Source organism: Mobula hypostoma, chromosome 12 (assembly GCF_963921235.1).
Source record: "Mobula hypostoma chromosome 12, sMobHyp1.1, whole genome shotgun sequence".
NCBI lineage: Eukaryota > Metazoa > Chordata > Chondrichthyes > Myliobatiformes > Myliobatidae > Mobula > Mobula hypostoma.
The window spans coordinates 107,940,788-107,958,515 of NC_086108.1; the positions used below are offsets into that span (position 1 = coordinate 107,940,788).

The following is a 17,728-nucleotide window of genomic DNA, read 5'->3' on the forward strand; positions in this document are numbered from 1 at the left end:
GGATAGAGATCCTTTATCAGGACTTTTCGGTTGTGCTCTTTGTTTCAACTCATTTATTATGGGATGCCTTGGTAACTCAGCAGTAAGCGCCGCACTATTATAACTTAGAGCGACTGAGTTCAGAGTTCAGTTAGAGCGCCACCTGTAAGGAGTTTGTACGTTCTCCCCGTGAGTGTGTGGGTTTCCTCTGGGTGCTCTGGTTTCCTCCCACAGGTGTACTGGTTAATAGGTTAATTGGTCATGATAAGGGGGAGGTAGTTAAGGGTTATGGAAAAGTGTGGGAGAATGAAGGTAAATCAAATCCACCATGATCGAATAGTAGAGCAGACTGGATGGGCTGAATGGCCTAATTCTTCTCCTCTGTTCTGTGGTCTATCACATGATACCATACAGTACGTAGTAAGTTCCAGTGAGTACAAGGTTAGAGTGAGGTGTGCCATCTACTGGTCTTCAGACCTCTTGTCAGTTTTAACATACAGTATATGATAGGACATCCAGTTAAATTTCTGTGCAAGGCAGTTTAGTAATGGAGCATTGCTTGCCACTCTGGGGAGGATGTGGAGACACAGGAGATTGTAGATGCTGGAACCTGGGGCAAAAAAAGCTGCCCGAGGAACTCAGGTGGCATCCACGGAGCAAACAGAAGAGTTAGCGATTCAGGGTTGAGTTCAGATGAAGGTTCTCCACCTGAGACGTTGACGGACCATTTTCAGGCATCACCGTAGGCGTTAGCGTGATGCTATTGCAGCTTGGGGCGTTGGAATTCAGAGTTCAATCCCAGTGCTCTCTGTAGAGAACTTCTACATACTCCCCGTGGAATGAGTGGGTTTATTCTGGGTCCTCCAGTTTCCTCCCATGGTCCAGAGACATACCGGTTAATTGGTCATTATAAATTGTCCCGTGATTAGGTGAAGATTAAATTGGGGGTTGTGGGGCAGTGCTACCAAGAAGGGCCGGAAGAACTTGTCCGCTCTGTATTTCTACAAAAAGTAGCCCTCACGGATGCTGCCTGACTCGTTGAGTTCCTGCAGCAGTTTGCTTTATCTTCGTTCATGAGCAGCATGTTATGTTGACGCGTTGAACGCACACAGGCTTTTTCTCTTCCAGGTGGGTGAACCAGAACCGGTTTCAGGTTTAATATCGCTGGCATACAGTATGCCATGAAATTATTGTTCTGCAGTACGTTGCAATACATAATAATAAAAACTATAAATTACAATAAGGAATATTCTGTATACTGTATAAAGATCAAATTCGCTAAGAAGTGTGAAAGGAGAGCAAAAAAATACTGAGGTAGTGTTCATGGGTTCGTTGTCCATTCGGAAATCAGGTGGCAGAGGGGAAGAAGCTGCTCCTGCAACACTGAGTGTTTGACTTCAGGCTCCTGTGCCTCCTGCTTGATGGTAGCAATGAGAAAAGCTCAGGTCCTAGATGAGGGGCTCCTTAATGATGGATTCCATTTTCCCGAGACATCGCCTTTTGAAAATATCCTTGATGCTCGTCCCTATGATGGTACAGGCGGTGTTTACAACTTTCTGCAGCTTTTTCTGATCCCGTGCGGTTGCCCCTCCATACCAGATGGTGATGCAACCAGTTAGGGTGCTCTCCACTAGAGACCGGAACTAGAGGTCAGAGGTTCAGGGTGAAAGGTATAAAACTTAAGGGGAACCTGAGTGGGAACTCCTTCACGCAGATTGTGAATGAAATTGCATTGAAAGTGGTAAAAGCAGGTTCAGTTGTAACAGTTAAGAGAAGTTTGCATTGGTGCATGGATGGAAGGGGTATGGAGGGCTATGGTACAGGTGCAGGTCGATAGGACTAGGCAGAATAATAGTTTGGCAGGGCCGTGGCCTGTTTCTGTGTTGTACTGTTCTATAAATCTATGTGGGTTCTATTAAAACATGTTAGGAAAGTTTGGATAGGTACATGGATGAAAGGGGTGTGGAGGCTATGGTCCAGAAGCAGATTGATAGAACTAGGCAGAGAACACATTGGCATGGACTAGATGGGCCGAAGGGTCTGTTTCTTTACTCTATGACTCATCTATGATTAGCTTTATAAACCCACAGTGAGAATCCACAGACTCCTTAGAGGCAGTGGTGGGAATTGAATCCCATTCGCTGGTACTGTAAAGCGCTACGCTAAACGCGATGCTACCATGCAACCAATATCAATACCAAATCAGTTACCAATACCCATTTGACTCCTGTCCCATGTATGGAGGAGCTTGGGATCCCATCAGTTACCTCAGATCTCACAACACTAGAGTAGAAGTAAGTTACCCTTGATTCTGAGGGATAGCTGAAGAAGATGGGGTGCATTGGTTGGGGTAAAAGGAGGCCTTAGTCAACTGGATTAATACCACGAAAATGAAGTCATAGTTAGACAGAGTCGTAAAGAGATCTTTTGGTACATTGCTCTTCATAAGTCAACGTATGGAGAACAAGAATTGGACTGTTATGCCGAAGTTATATAAAATGTTGGTGAGGCCTAATTTGGAGTGTTGTGTGTAGTTCTGGTCACCTACTGATAGGAAAGATATCAATAAGATTGAAAGATGCTGAGAAAATTTACAAGGATGTTTCGGGACTTGAGGAATTGAGCTATAGAGAAAGGATGAATAGGTTAGGACTTTATTCCGTTGAGTTTAGGACAATAAGGGGAGATTTGATAGAGGTATACAGAATTAGGAGGGGTTTACATAGGTTAAGTACAATGCAGGATGGAGATAAATCTCTACCAAAGGAGGTGTAAGACGCTCCTTTCCTCTGCAAACCTGCAGGTCACCCTTGGGCAAGGTGTTGCTCCTGCTTAGACCCCCGATCAGGGTCACATGAAGCCATGGGAGCAGGTGGTCGATGGTCGTATGAGCAGCTGGTGCAGATCAGAGTCCTGGTTATGTGACCACTGACGCCAGGCAGTCTCTGAGGAGTATTGATAATGGCTGGGGTTACCTGTCTTGTAAAGACACTGCCCAGAAGAAGGCAATGGCAAATCACTTCAGTAGAAAACTTTGCCAAGAACAATCATGGTCATGGAAAGACCAGGATCGCCCATGTCGTACGACAGAAATGATGAACGAAATGCAGTGCAGGTATCGTTTTTTGTGTAGAGTTGAGTGCGACTAGAACTAGAGGTCATCAGTTAAGGGTGAAAGGTGAAACATTTAAGGGGAATCTGAAGGGAATCTTCTTCACTCAGGAGGTGGTGAGAGTATGGAACGTGCTGCCTGTGAAGTGGTGGATGCGGTATGGGGGGGTTGATAGGACTAGACAGAATAACATTACGACATGGAGCAGATGAGCCTAGGAGGCTGGCTGTCTGCTGCAGAATTCTGTCCAACCTCTGCCCAATGCTTGAGATTGTGAGGTGTTCAATTCCCCATTCTGGTTTCCCTCTTACCCCTTCTCCTCTTCACCTGCTTGTCACCTCTCTCTGATTCCCCCCTCCCCTTTCCCCCTTCCCTTTCTCCCATGGTCCACTCTCCTCTCCTATCACCTTCCTGTTTAGCCATTTATCTTTTCCACCTATCACCTACAAGCTTGTACTCCTTCCCCTCCCCCCCCACCCCCCACATCCTTATTTTGGCTCCTCTCTTCCTTTCCTGTCCTGATGAAGGGTCTCGGTCCGAAATGTCGACTCTTTATTTCTCGCCAGAGATGTTGCCTGACCTACTGAGTTCCTCCAGCATTTTGTGTTGTTACTTAACAATTTCCTCCAATATTCTGGGATTCCAAGGAGAGGCAACCTTTCATATCCACGGCCATGCCTGTGGCCTCAGAAGTCTCTTATCTAATCCAATTCAGATAATGTCTTGATAGCAATGATGAAGAATGAATGGTTTATAGCCATTATCTGTAGACCCCGTGATTAGATTACACCCTTCTGCTGGTTTTCCACAACAAAGGTCCAGAGCACGAGGGAACATAAAATACTGAAACAATGTTAAAGACAGGGTAAGTCAAGAGTTAAATGATTTGGCCATGAACAATCTTGAATGTTAAAAAAAAGTTGCAAGGTTCCAGGCTTTGGGGATTGATAGGGTAGATGGAGTGAGAGGTGTGAAGTGTGGTTCTGGGAAAAAGTAAATAGAAGCTAATTTGACAAGAATTGGTTTCAACGGGCAGAAAAATAAATGTTGGTGTGTGTGGTTTTCATTGAAATCTGACGGGAAATGAGTTGGGGGGGGTTAAAGCACAAAAATAAAGACCAGGAATAACAGAAATAAGACTGTTGACATCAGGTTGGGAACATGGTGAACACTGTTTTAGCTGCAGCTTTCAAAAGGGAATTCATACCACGCAGCGCAAGTAGCCAAATGGATGAGAAATTTATACAGAGTGGGGAGAGAAAGAGCAGGGGGAGTAGAAATAATTGAATTGAAGGGTTAGGAGATACTCTGTCTGCCTTCCAACACAATCTGTGATCTGAAGATTATTGGGCTTTTTAAAGATGCATTGGATAGAAGGTGGGGTGCACTCGGCCAGTACAACTGGGCTGTCGTGTCTGTAACGTCCCAGGCTGAGCCTTTGGTCAGCTGCTCCAGTGACAGAGGTGAAAAATCAAAGTAAATTTATTATCAAAGTACATATATATCACATATACAACCCTCAGATTCATTTTCCTGCCGGCATAATCAGCAAATCTACAGAATAGTAATTATAACAGGATCAATGAAGGATTAACCAGAGTACAGAACACAGCAAACTGCACAAATGCAAATATAAATATAAATAGCAATAAATAATGAGATCATGAGATAACAGATAAAAAAGACCTTAAAGTGAGATAATTGGTTATGGGAACATCTCAATGGTTGGTCAAGTGAGTGTAGTTATCCCTTTAGTTCAAGAGTCTGTTGGCCGAAGGGTAGTAACTGTCCCTGAACCTGGTGGTGTGAGTCCTGAGGCTCTTGTACCTTCTACCAGATGGCAGCAGTGAGAAAAGAGCATGGCCTGGGTGGTGGGGATCTCTGATGATGGATGCTGCTTTCCTACAACAGCATTTCATGTAGATATGCTCAGTGGTTGGGAGGGTTTTACCTGTGATATACTGGGCTGAATCCACTACCTTTTGTAGGATTTTCCATTCAGAGGCACCAGAAGACGATTTGTACAAAGTATGTTCTAAGTATTATTTACTTATACAAATAATATAATTTATTTATATAAAAAGATTGAATACGTTAGGACTTTATTCCTTGGAGTGTAGGAGAATGAGGGGAGATTTGATAGAGGTATACAAAATTTATAGGCATGCATTAGTCTCATGAGACCATGGATTTGTGCCTTGGAAGGTTTCCAGGGCGCAGGCCTGGGCAAGGTTGTATGGAAGACTGGCAGTTGCCCATGCTGCAAGTCTCCCCTCTCCACGCCACCGATGTTGTCCAAGGGAAGGGCATTAGGACCCATACAGCTTGGCACCGGTGTCATCACAGAGCAATTGTGAGGGGTATAAATATGGTAAATACAAGCAGGCCTTTTCCCACCAAGGTTGGGTGAGACTACAACTGGAGTTCATGGATTAAGGGTGAAAGTGAAAAGTTTAGGGGGAACACGAAGGAAACTTCTTCACTCAGATGGTTATGAGAGTGTGGAATAAGCTACTAGCGTATGCGGGGCGTGCAAGCTGAATTTCAACATTTAAGAGAAGTTTGGATAGGTACATGAATAATAGGGGTATGGAAGGCTATGGTACAGTGCAGGTCAATGGGAGTAGGAGTTTAAATGGTTTGGTACAGATGAAGTGGGTCAAAAGGCCAGTTTCTGTGCTGTACTTTGCTATGACTATTTATATTGTAAGATCATGTTTTCAGTACATGATTATATTTATATTATAGTATTTATTTTAATATAATTGGATATATTAATGCATATATAAAATAGTTATATTTATAATTTTTATTATGTTATGCCTTCATCTGCCAAGCTGAAGAATATCCTCCCATAGAAAACTAGACAAATTGTGCAAATCATGTTCTCAGTACAATGTAATACTGAGAACATGAGTTGTAGGGTCCTTGAAAGGCAGTCCACAGGTTATGGATTCAGTTCAGAGTTGAGGTGAGTTAAGTTATTCACACTGGTTCAGGAGCCTGATGGTTGAAGGGTAATAACTGTCTCTGAACCTGGTGGTGTGGGACCTCCTTTCCGACGGTAGAAGCAAGAGGAGAGCATCGCCTGGATGGTGGGCATCCTTGATGATGGGTGCTGCTACTTGTGGCAGTGCTCCTTGTAGATGTGCTCAATAGTGACTCAAGAGTCTGCATAACCAAATGAAAAACAGATTGGATCCTCAGGAGAGAGGGCTGGAAGTGGAAACTTGGTTGGGCAGTGAGGGGACAGCAGGGAAGCTGGTTATGTGGGTAATTAAAATGAAATATCTGGGCTGGACTATTTACATTTGTCAACTTTCCTTTAGCTGCCGCATTCACCCATTCACACAAAATGGTTTTTTCTCCACCATTATCAAGAGTAAGGGTTTGTCAAGGGCCTCCTTCTCCGCAGTCCGATCATTAACCGTATTAAAGATGTTTCAGAACCAGAATCAGGTTTAATATCACTGATCTATGCAGTGAAATTTATTTTTTTTTGTAGTAAAATATACTACAAATATATATATATTGTAAAAATAAATACATCATGCAAAAATAGCAAGATGATGTTCATGGGTTCATTGTCCATTCAGAAATCTGATGATGGGGTGAAGAAGCTATTCCTAAGACATTGAGTATGTTTGCATGTGTGTCTCTATGTAAACCTCCTCCAAAAAAACAAAATGATCACATTTAAGCTGCTGCACACATTTTTGCTTTTTTTTTGTTAAGAAGTCTGAGCTCGCTATTATTCAGAATGCTGGATCTTATCTTAAGTAATCAGCTCAGAACACAATCAGCGTTTATGCCTTCATCTGCCAAGCTGAAGAATATCCTCCCATAGAAAACTAGACAATTTCCACAGGTGTAAACTGGGGGGGGGGGGGGGCTTCCTGAGTGGTTACAGCACAGCCTCGTACGGAGGTTTCAATAGACAGGATCAAAAGAGGCTGCAGAGGGTTGTAGACCCAGCGAGCTCCATCACAGGCACAGCCCTCCCCGCGATTGAGGAGATCTTCAAAACGCAGCCCTTCAAGAAGACGGCATCCATCATTAAGGAGCCTCACCATCTGGGACATGCCTGCTTCTCTTTACTACCACCAGGGAGGAGGTGGAGGAGCCTAAAGAGACAGACTCCTCTCTGCCTTCGAATTTCTGAATGATCCATGAACCCTGAACACTACCTCATTATTCCTCTTTTGTACAGCTTTTTCTTGTAACTTGTATTTTTTTTCTGTCTCGCACTGCACTGCTGCCACAAAACAACAAATTTCGTGAAATACATCAGTGCTAATAAACCTGATTCTGCAAACTACTTTCCCTTCCAACAGTCCTGCCAGGTTAAAGTAAAAATGGTCGTTTAAGGCAGGGACCATGAATGATCCTCTCCTGAGTCTTTTTTTCTTAGAGGACAGCAGAAGTCATGCTGTTAAATTTTTTTAAGGCAGGTTCTTGATAGGCAACTGGGTGCCAAATTATCTGTGATAGGTGGGTATGTGAAGGTGAACATATGACCAGGATAACTTAACTCGCCCTAACACTGAACTGATTCCACAACCTATGGACTCACTTTCAATGACTCTACAGCTCATTTTCTCAGTATTATTTATTTGTTACTTTTTTTGTATTTGAACAGTCTGCCATCTTTTGAAATTTTTTGTCAGTGCTTTTGTGTAGTTTTTAATTGACTATTGTATTTCTTTGTTCTATTGTAAATACCTTCAGGAGAATGAATCTCAGGGTTGTATATAGTGACAAACTGTATACTGTCATCAGGTGTGCTCCCACTGACACCTCTCAGTCACCACCCAGCTAATAGGATTCACCTGCCGCTCATTCCAGACTCATCACCTGCAGCCTATTTAACCCCAGTACTCATCCACAGCCCTTGCTCACTCACCGAACCAGCCGGACTCAATCAGTTGCTCCTAGCTTTCACATTTCCCGCCTAAAGTTTACCTTGTTGCATATTGTGTTTAATATTTGTTCTCTCTTGTTTTGTGACCCCCTGGTGGCTTGTGTCTATATTCAAGTTATTGTTCATTGCTAAATCATCTTCCGCTGCTCTGCATTTGGGTCAAACCTCCTCTATATTTCCTGACAACTTTGATAATAACTTTGAGCTTTGAGGACACTTCTTATTAACAGAACAGCTCCCTGACCTTGTATGTTCCTAGGTTGCTGGGTGTCCTTGTTTGATGAACTCCAAAGAAAGGCCTTTCTGACATTTATGTTGTGGTAATGGTGTTCCAAAACGTGACGCTATTGTTCATGAGTGTCATATTGTATGTGAAATGCAAATTGTTTTATTATTGTCACATGTAGAGGCGGCAGAGCAGTGTAGTGGTTCGCACTACGCTTTACAGTACAGGCAGCTGGGGTTCAGTTCCCCCGCTACCTGTAAGGAGATTTTGTATGCTTTCCTCATGACCGGTTGTTCCCGTTTCCTCCCACAGTCCAAGGACTGGTAAATGTAACGGGATTAGGCTAGGATTAAATCGGGAGATTGCTGGGCAGCGCAGCTCGGAATGAGGCACAGTGAAGAACTTGTCTTGCCTACGGTTCATAGAGACCAATTCAACGCTGCATTGAGGTAGTACAAGGGAAAACTATAACGGAGTGCAGAACAAAGTGTTACAGTTACAAAGGTGCGGTGCAGGTAGACAATATGATGCAAGGGCCACAACAAGGTAGACTGTGAGGTCAAGTGTCCAGCGTGTTATACTAACGGGTCAAAACTAGACGCGTATTAGTGGGGAGAAGCTGTTCTTGGGCCTGGTGGTTTCAGACCTTTGTAGCTTTTGCCCTGTGGGGTTTGGGGGTGTGGGGTGTCTTTGATTACACGGATTGATTTACTAAGGGAGTAAGAAGTGTTGGAAAAAAAAGTTTAATGTTTATGCAGATCATAACCTCAACGTGCGTAAGAGGTGGCAGATTTTTTTTGGGAGGGGGAATTAATTATGATTACACTGAAGACGGATTTACCGTACGGAAACCAGCCGTTGTTCATATTGCAGTTGCCCCGCCTCTTTTCACTGACTCTCTGCACCCCCCCCCCTTCCCTGTCGTTCACCTCCACCACTCTGTGGCAGCGGACTCCATACTGATCAAAGTTCAAAGTAAATGTATTGTCAAAGTACGTATTTACTACCCCTGAAGTTCATTTTCTCGCAGATATTCACAGTAGAACAGAGAAATACAATAGTCTCCTGTTGGTATGCTTTACTTACTGAAGCCCAGCGCCCCATATAGGGGCATAGGCCGCCGGCAGCAACTCGCCAGAGTCCTCTGTCCTGGGTCAATCTTTCAAGTTGTCCCCGGGTGTAACTCATCTTCGAAGACGCTCCCTCTCGCAGGAATGAGGTCTTTGGCGCTACTGTTGGCGTTTCTGTAGCTCTGGGTTTTTACGGGATGGGGTTGCTAGTTCCATGGCTGACTATCCTCTTTTCGCAGTAGGGCTTGGCACCATCCATGGTGGACTTCTTGTTGGTATGCAGCCAATATGTGATTTTCAAACATCCTTTTAAATCGGTGAGAATAAAAAAAAACGTTTTGGGACTCTGGAGGTGAAGTCCCCTTGGTTCTTGTTTAAAGAGAGATTTTCATGTCTTTTTTTTTCTCAAAGACATCCCATTGCTAAAGTATTGTCTCTCTAGTTGCCGGGATTGCTCTCGCAGCCTTGACCCTCCTCTCGCTCTGTGCTGTGGACGCTGGTCCACGTCCAGATGTTGTCCACAAGCGCTGGGACCCGGCTGGGCAATGGACGCCCCCTAACTCAACCATTCTCGCTGCCCGCGCCGTATTTGAGAGTGCCTTTTATGTTTGTGGAAGAGAGAGTGAGAGGGAGAGAGACCCTGTGTGTGAGAGAACGAGCGAAAGAGACAGACAGACCGAGACACTGTGGGTGTGTCAGTGTGTGCCTGCTCGTCTAAGTGAGTGTGACTGTATGTGCCTATGTGTCTGCCTGTCCATGTGTTTATGTATGTGTGTGTCCCATCCCATCCCCCAGTGAGGGCCTGTGTGTGTGTGTGTGTGTGTGTGTGTCTGTCTGTCTGTCTGCCTGTGTAGAGATTCAAGTTAGTCCTGGGTGTATTGATTATGTGTGGAGAGCGGGCGTTACTCAAATCCGAGTACAAGATACCTAACAGATGAAGAGAATTTGACCTCGGGGTCTTTATTTTTAAAAATACTGCAAAGGCTGGACTCACACACTTCTCTCTCTTTCTCTCTCTCTCTCTCTCTCTCTCTCTCTGCCAACATCTGGTAACTCCAGTTCAGGACTGGAACGGACTCCGTGTCAGAATTTGCCTCCTCCCTACCCCCACTCCCCCTCCCCCTTCTCACCAGTCCCCTCCGCCTCCCCCTTACAACAGGCGGGCAAGCCCATCAAAAAGGGGCCTGCGTTCATCTTGTCGTCTCTCGGTGCCTGCAGCGTGGAGCGTCCGTTCCCCGGTTCCCGAAAAAACGTCGCCGGAGGAGCGTGGGGAACGGTTGGGGGGAAAATAAAAACAGGGGGAAGGGGAGGTGGACCGGATCGATCTGATATCCTCGGAGATGTAAAATAATTTTACAGCGGCTGAGAGAGGGAGAGAGACTGTCTGCATTCCTGCCTTGAGCTGTTTGATGATTCTCTATCTGTGCGTGTACGTGCACAGTGCAATATTACTTTGCACAGTTCTTCCAGCTATGAACATTAAGGTATTGCAAACCGTTTGGACTTAAAAAGAGAGGCCGACCCCCCCCCCCCGCCACTCTAAAGCACAGTTCCCGGAGGATGGTGCTGGAAAACTTCTTCCTTTACGCCCGGTGACTGGAGCATGCAGCCGAGACGGCCGTATTCACGCCGGTCGCCGACCCGCCGTGGGCTCTCTCCTAGCCGGCTCGCCTCCTCTCCAGCCCCCGATCCACGGCGCGCCCCCCTCGTTCGAAAGGTAAGGTGTGAGATGGGCAAGAGGAGTTTGAGGCTGCCGTCTAGGAGATGTAGAAATAGATGCGGCCGAACTGGGGTTATTTCCGTGAGCGTCGGCAATCTTAGCACCTCTGCTAACTTCTGCATTTGCGCGTGGTGTGTGTGTGAATGTTAAACACTCTCCCTCGCCTATGTCTGTTAGTGTTAAACTTAATATCATTGCGCCTGTGTTAGTATTAAACTTGAAATTTTGTGTGTTACTTTATCTCAATATACCGTCTTCGTACATCGCGCAAATTTAACATAATCTCCGGCTAGACTGTATCTGTGTCGGTCTCAAACTTAACCGCCTCTGTACATTTTGTGTTAGTGTGAAGGCAGAGGCATTCCCCCTCTAGATTACGCGTGTGTGTTGGTGTTAACATTTGACATTTGTCCGTGGATTACGCGCGCGTGTGTGCGTGTTAAATTTAAAGTCCCCTCTCCCTGCAATATGTGTGTGATTTTCCCCCACAACTTAATGTGCGCGCGTATTCGTATTTGCATCTGTCCGCCGATTGTGTGTGTGTGTGTGTGCACGCGCGTTGGGGTTGAAAAGATCCTTTCTATCCCTTCTGAGCTTTGTTAAATGTATCTCCCTGCCTTCTCTCTGCCTCAACTCCTCTCTCTTCGTTTCTCTTTCTGTTTCTGTGTTAACATTTTTCCGCTGTATGAGACTGGCAACAATTATATGGAAGCCAAAGCCCCATGCTCCCAGAAATCAGTCCAGGAACATTTAACTAAAAATCACTCTCTCTCTCTCTCTCTCTCTCTCTCTATCTATCTATCTATCTATATCTATCTACACACACACACACACACACACACACACACACACACACACACATACATTTTTTAAATAGCCGTCAGGGTTACCCATTGCACTCACACCAGCGTTTGGATTATTTTGGAAGAATATGCCTGAAACAGGTTTGGACTGAGTTATCTCCCCCGCCCCCCCCTCACCCCGGCACTAGAGGTTTAATCAGAAGGGGCCGGTTCTTGTTGTTCCAAATCTTTCTCTCTCTCTCTCTCTCTTCACCTTTCCCATCTCCTCCTTAACAGACAAAAAACTACTTCAGAATTCCTCTGATTGAAGGGTAGGAGATCTCCTCGAGAACACAGCGTTGTCGGCATCTCTCCTTTTGTGAACAGAATTTCGTTAACCTTGTGTCAGTTCAGTCGTTGGACCTTTAGGGTATAGAAAGTACCCGCTTTGATACCTCCCCGGGAACGGTATAAACCCTCGCAGTCTGACTGAAGAATTGTTTGTTGCGTTTTATATGTTATATATTTAATGGATCCAATTTGTATTCAGAGAGAGGGAGAGGCAGTCATTGGAACCATTCGCCTGTTGTCCGCCAGCGTCTGATACTTGTGTGACTCTCTCCTTTTGTTCAAACTCACCCCTTCCCCTACGCCATTCTCAATGACAAAATAAAGAGTTGCTTATTTTACATCATCCCCCAGCTAGCTGTCAGAATTAATACGGGTGCGGGGAATCTGCACGGTCTGAAGAGGAATTAGCATATCAAAGAGTTTCACGGCATCGGTTCAATTGAGTGAGAGCGGGCGAGAAACTTCGGTTCGGTGTCTGTAGTTTTGGCTGTGAATTCAGAAGACCCAAAGGGCAATGGTTCCAGGGCAAGGGTGGCGAGAGAGAGGAGGTGATTTGTTGGAAGAGGATTGTCAATAGACAGACATGTGGAACTGCACTTTTTAAAAAATAATTAAGTGAGCGCTGTTTTCTTTGAAAATGTGTGCTAAACAAGCTTTTTTTGAAAGCCCCTAGACTTTTGTGATTAATAGTCTGTTACATGAAAGAGAGAGGGAACTGCACCCAGCGACCTTCTTCGAGTCCTCGGTCTCTAGTCTTTGGGGTCCCAGGATCTGAAGAGACTGCTACATTTGCGTAGCAACTCCGGCCGCTCACTGTCAGAATGCCCGCTTGCTCGGCTCTTGACGTGAGAGAGTTTGGAGGCTTCGTCTTGCAAAGCGAAGAGTTTGTGCTGGTATTGAAAACGCGGCCGTTTGCTCGAAGCTTGATCATCTGTTGCTGATTAATTCGCTAAATGCTTTATTTTTTTTTAAAATAAATCACATAACAGTGCTCAGCAAATTTTAAAAATACATTTATAATCATGCCCCGTTGTTTCATTTAGAACTAGAATAACGCGACCACTCCTTTCTTATTTTTAATAGCACTTTTGCATTTGGCGGGCAAAGAATCTGAAAGAGCTCACCCGTGCAAATCTCACAGACTGGTCTTGAAACGAGTCGCCGTGTGCAGAGCTGACGGGCGGCCGATGTCCACGGCGGCCACCACATTCAAAGACGGGAGCCCTCCGCACTAATTCAGTCTCAGAATTGTGTGTGTGTGTGTGTGCGTGTGTGGGGGGGGGGGTGGACGGAGGGCAAGATTGTTGCTGCACCCACTTCTCCGCCTCGTGTGCCGTCTGCGGGCTGCCGAGCCACTGGGATGCCCTTCAGTCAACGGGTAGCGTGCCCCAAACGTTACAGCAAACTTTTCTTCTTTGGTCTGTTAATCTCATTCCTACCACCGAAGTTTACGTTCTCCCCCCCCCCTTGTTAATGCTTAATGTAAAGGATTACGGTGGAAGAAATCACGTTTTAAATATCTTCCGTCCATTTACGTATGTCACTTTTATGGACATTCAATTGTGTACATAAGCTATCTTTTGTAATTATATTTATTGCGTATTTTATTATGTTTTTTTTGTGCTTTTTGCGTTGCATCGGATCTGGAGTAACAATAATTTCGTTCTCCTTTACACTTGTGTGCTGGAAATGACATTAAACAATTTGCTAGTCTTATCTTCTCTTTCGGCAAACCCCAGCTCGTTGCCTGTTCTTGAGGTAAAAAAAATATTCTATTCTGACTGGAATTTTAATGCAAACTTTGTGTTTTTTTGTTCTGGAGAGGGAGAGTCTATTTGCAATTTTTACACCTTTTCGTATTAGTAGCCGCAATTTTAAATCTTCCTTAACAATTTTGACTTTGGCCAGTCAGACAGAGCATTTGGAGATGACTTTGAGTGGGTGCACCCGGAGGACGGAAGGGCAACCAGGTCCAAGGCCACTGATTGGATTTGTTCAGCACCGGGCCAGTTGCCCCACCCACCCTCTTTTAACAGTCGTTTGGATTTTCTTTCTTTATTAAATTCTGTCCGAATTAATTATACTATTGCAGAAATGTCTGTGGGATAATTGTCGAGGCAGATGTGTCAAAATATTAGTCGGCAATAAGAAACTTGTGTTTTTAATCTTCATACTCTGCTAGCCTTTGGAAGGCCCCTTTTCCCTGTCTCTTTCATTAATAAATTTCCCTTCTCTGCATTTCCTCCTTGGCTGAGATAGGACTGAACTGTTGGTTATTTGTGCTGGGAATGTCCCTCTATAGACGCCAGCTTTTTTGCTGATTGTCCTGTGTTGATGCCATGGGACGCTGTAGACCCTATATAAATGCAAGTGTGGGTTTACTGGGTGTGATCACAGTGCTGGCTGGTGTATTCAGTGAGCTCTGGTACACATTATGTCCCACCCCCTTTCTCTGAGAAGAGCTGAGACTAGCAGCAGAGGGTCCTCAGTCAGCGTACGTAGACGAGAACGAGGGGGGGAGTTTAGGGTGGGGTGAGTGGGTTGGCTGTGGGGGGTTGCGGGGAGAGAAGAGGTGTGGTTCTTGCTGCAGAACCACCTCACCTGTACTGCTAATGTGGGTAGAGGGTCCGCGCACAACGGACTGTGAGACCATCAGCGACGGAGCGGTTGGCTCGCGGTGGGCGCGGGGCTTTTGTCAGTGATCCGTCCGGAGTCGGTGTGCGGGGGGGGGGCGGTGGGAAGCGGAACGCTGACCGCTTCCTTGGCACTGCGCGCCGGAAGGGCTAGTGAGCTGACATCGAGAGTAGGGAGGACGGAAGCCAGGAAGCCGGAAAGCCAGTGTTGGGGGTGACCGTCAGTCGGCGGAGGAGAAGACGACTCATTCTGGAGGTAGGGGTGGGGGTTTCAGAGCCCATGGGTATTGCAACACTGGACGCCCCAGAGAAGAATAAAATACCAGCGGGTGGGAAAAGAATTCAAGATGAATGAGGGCTTAACTGTGCAAGGAAATTCATTTTAACAATTTACTGTAACTGTTTGGAAAATCTTTTTCATTTGAGAACTTAATTTCAATTTGCAAATTTTTATATTTATTATCCTACACACCAAATTATAAATAATTTAGGTCTGTTTTTTGAATGGAATGAAATTATTTGGAACTCATAAAAGCTCCCTTAATTCTATTTTTTTTGTTGTCATATACTCAGACACTGATAACTGGGTGTTTGCAATGACTTTATTTTGTCCTTTCTCTGCTGATGAATATAATCTTTGCTCTTGCCTTTGGTCTGAGGGTCTATTAAGCCACATTTGTTGATTTTGCAGCCAAGGCTGTGTGGGTTGTTGGCGAAACATTGAACGGAGACCGGCTGAGCTCCTTTGCCCCTGTACTAGTCCAGCGAGAAGCTGAGTTGTAACTGCCGATTAGTAGACGCAGTCCGTCGGTAAATCTGTAAGAAATTTATAATTTACTTGCAGGAGCGTATTGTTTAGAAATAATAATCTTCAATCATGTCTTGAAGCTTGGCACGTTGCAGAATATGATTAATAATTCACCAGGCAATTTGGAGGGTCTTACGAAATAACAGAATTATTCTTGTGTACACTTTTCCCCTGCCCGTAACCCACCAGCAAGGTTTTTGCAGTGTGTATATCAGTTGTTTGCCTGCACAACCCTGTTATTTACCAAGAGCAAACTGTATTTTTAGTAAAGAAGGAAGATACTCGTTAATAGTACTCCGAGTGGTTGGGAGTGAGAGGGAGATGTTATACAAAGACTTGCCACCTGCAGTCAAACCAAAGCCTCCAGCCAAAATGTCATCTGGGTCGTACAGAAATCTCTTTATCCATTCATGGCTATGTGCATGAAATTCTGGCTGCTGGGTTAACTTAGGACACTTTGCGTGTATAATTGGAAGCCTTGCTTTGGCAGTGCAGCTGCGTTTTCACCCTGTCCTGAGGAGGACGCAGATCTGACAGCAGGGACTGACTTCCCCGGTGCGGATGTGCATAGAAACCGTACACGGGCAAAATCTTGCCCCTTCCATGTGGAAGCGTTTGGTCCGTTCCAACAAATGCATTTATGCATTCAATTTCATCGTAGAAATGGTGTCCTTAAATGCATTAATGCACAATATTGAAAAACTGATACAGATAAAATGCAAGAGGTACAAATTACAGTCACTGAAATCACCCAGCAGCAAGAAAATATTTTTATTTTATTTTAGAGAAGCAGCATGGAACAGGCCCTTCTGGCATACTGAGCCACACTGCCCAGCAACCTACCAATTTAACCCTAGCCTAATTACAGCACAATTTACAATGAGTAATTAATCTAATAACCGGTATATCTTTGGAATGTGGGAAGGAACTGGAGCACCCGGAAGAAACCCATGCAGTCATGGGACGGAATGTACGAACTTGCTTACAGAGGTCACTGAAATTGAACTCTGAACTCCAACACCATGAGCTGTGCTAGCATAGTGCCCCAAAATAATATGCGTCCCTGGTGAATGACTTTAGTTCTAACCTTTCAATCAGAATATTGTGATTTTATTAGCACAGTGACTAAATGTCCTTTAACACATCTCTGACATGATGCAGCTTTTTGACCCGAAAGGCCGACAGACGCTGTTCGATCTGCTGAGTTCCTCTAGCATATTGTTCATTGTTCGTCAGTGCTTGGTTTAAAGAATTGAGGAAAGTGGAAATGAGACGAGTTGTTTTCGGGCTGGAATGAATTTAAATATTGTTCAATAGACTTGTGTATATAAGTCATTGACTCTTTAGCACTGAAACAGTAATTGAGGTTATATGGCTACACTTCCATTTAACATGCGTTGGAACAAGGCTTGGACAAATTTGGGTTGTTTTCTCTGAAGTGGCAGAGTGCTAAGGGGAGATAGATCTAATAGAGGTTTATAAGATTATGAGAGGTATAGATAGATAGTACCTTTCTTCCCAGGGTTGAAATCTCTAATACCAGAGATCATGCACTTAGGGTAAGAGGGAGTAATTTCAAAGGAGATGTGAGGGTCAAGTTTTTATTTAAAGAGTGGTGGATGCCCGAAATGTGCTGCCTGGGGTGGTGGTAGAGGCAGACTTCTAAGAGACATTTAGATAGGCACATGAATGTGAGGAAAATGGAAGGATATGGACATTGTGTAGGCAGAAGGGATTAGTTTATTTGGCCATTTGATTATTAATCAAATTGGATCGGCACAGCATTGTGGGCCAAAGGGCCGGTTCCCAGGCTGTACTGTTCTATGTTCTACTGCCGGTTCTGTTTCTTTGCATCTCTTTATTCTACTTTTTTTTTCTAATGTTAATTAACCCAGTTTCCTTTTCAATCTGTCAGAAAGGATTTACCAGTGTCTGGGAATGGAATATGCAGTATAATCTAAAGTATGTTCTATGCATCTGCAGCAGCTGTGGTGACAGAACATAGAACAGCAGCGCATTTTACCCATTCACATCTGGCTTTTGAGTGGAAAGCTTTTGACCTGAATAGCTCAAGTGTCAGTTGTAGTGGCAAATGGAGGTGATGCATTGAGTTGGGTGTATAATAC

At 44.6% G+C, this 17,728-nt stretch overlaps 1 protein-coding gene across 11 annotated transcripts in view; it reads left to right on the forward strand.

Moving 5' to 3' along the window:
• Positions 1 to 17,728, forward strand: part of adgrl2a (adhesion G protein-coupled receptor L2a) — a 982,900-nt gene that overhangs the window by 481,024 nt on the left and 484,148 nt on the right. For 3 of the 11 annotated variants that reach the window (XM_063064766.1, XM_063064765.1, XM_063064769.1), the window contains exon 1: positions 10,411 to 11,025. The exons of 2 other annotated variants lie outside the window; for them this stretch is intronic. The gene's annotated coding sequence lies outside the window, so the exon portion shown is untranslated. Of the gene's footprint in view, positions 1 to 10,407; positions 11,026 to 17,728 lie in introns of those variants that run through there. 6 more of the 11 variants (XM_063064759.1, XM_063064763.1, XM_063064764.1 and 3 more) reach the window with 4 other exon arrangements.